The 1,119-nt window shown below is 53.4% G+C and overlaps 5 non-coding genes across 5 annotated transcripts; all 5 read right to left on the reverse strand.

Annotated features, from left to right (window-relative positions):
* Positions 1-129: 129 nt before the first annotated feature.
* On the reverse strand, positions 130-202 carry Pmar_PMAR028037. Its single transcript has one exon. It is a non-coding gene; the product is annotated as a tRNA-Lys (tRNA).
* Positions 203-298: 96 nt separating this feature from the next.
* Pmar_PMAR028038 lies at positions 299-386 on the reverse strand. Its single transcript has one exon. It is a non-coding gene; the product is annotated as a tRNA-Lys (tRNA).
* A 96-nt stretch (positions 387-482) lies between these two features.
* On the reverse strand, positions 483-555 carry Pmar_PMAR028039. Its single transcript has one exon. It is a non-coding gene; the product is annotated as a tRNA-Lys (tRNA).
* A 96-nt stretch (positions 556-651) lies between these two features.
* Pmar_PMAR028040 lies at positions 652-724 on the reverse strand. Its single transcript has one exon. It is a non-coding gene; the product is annotated as a tRNA-Lys (tRNA).
* A 280-nt stretch (positions 725-1,004) lies between these two features.
* Positions 1,005-1,077, reverse strand: Pmar_PMAR028041. Its single transcript has one exon. It is a non-coding gene; the product is annotated as a tRNA-Lys (tRNA).
* Between the last annotated feature and the right edge of the window lie 42 nt (positions 1,078-1,119).

Genomic DNA, 1,119 nt, shown 5'->3' on the forward strand with positions numbered 1-1,119 from the left:
AAGGACGCGCTCTGCCGACTGAGCTACCGAGGCGAATGCAGCACTTGATCTAGTAAAAATCGACCCCTAAACTCTTCCAAGGCAATTTCCAGTAAACCATAGACTAAAAAGCACTTTATGATGCATGCGCACCTCGAGCGGGGCTCGAACCCGCGGCCACGGGCTTAAAAGGCACGCGCTCTGCCGACTGAGCTACCGAGGCGAATGCAGTACTTGACCTAGTAAAAATGGACCCCTAAACTCTTCCAAGGCAATTTCCAGTAAACCATAGACTAAAAACCACTTAATGATGTGTGCGCACCTCGGGCGGGGACCGAACCCGCGGCCACGGGCTTAAAAGGCACGGGCTTAAAAGGCACGCGCTCTGCCGACTGAGCTACCGAGGCGAATGCAGCACTCGACCTAGTAAAAATGGACCCCTAAACTCTTCCAAGGCAATTTCCAGTAAACCATAGACTAAAAACCACTTAATGATGTATGCGCACCTCGGGCGGAGCTCGAACCCGCGGCCACGGGCTTAAAAGGCACGCGCTCTGCCGGCTGAGCTACCGAGGCGAATGCAGCACTTCATCTAGTAAAAACGGACCCCTAAACTCTTCCAAGGCAATTTCCAGTAAACCATAGACTAAAAACCACTTAATGATGTAGGCGCACCTCGGGCGGGGCTCAAACCCGCGGCCACGGGCTTAAAAGGCACGCGCTCTGCCGGGTGAGCTACCGAGGCGAATGCAGCACTTCATCTAGTAAAAACGGACCCCTAAACTCTTCCAAGGCAATTTCCAGTAAACCATAGACTAAAAACCACTTAATGATGTATGCGCACCTCGGGCGAGGCTCGAACCCGCGGCCACGGGCTTAAAAGGCACGCGCTCTGCCGGCTGAACTACCGAACCTCGGTAACCGAGGCGAATGCAGCACTTAAACTAGTAGAAGATAGACCGTTACACTCTTCCATGACAATTCCCAGTGAACTATAGACTGAAAACCGCTTGATGATGTATGCGCACCTCGGGCGGAGCTCGAACCCGCGGCCACGGGCTTAAAAGGCACGCGCTCTGCCGGCTGAGCTACCGAGGCGAATGCAGCACTTGATCTAGTAAAAATGGACCCCTAAACTCT

This window comes from Perkinsus marinus (genome assembly GCF_000006405.1).
Source record: "Perkinsus marinus ATCC 50983 genomic scaffold scf_1104296970654, whole genome shotgun sequence".
Lineage (NCBI taxonomy): Eukaryota > Perkinsozoa > Perkinsida > Perkinsidae > Perkinsus > Perkinsus marinus.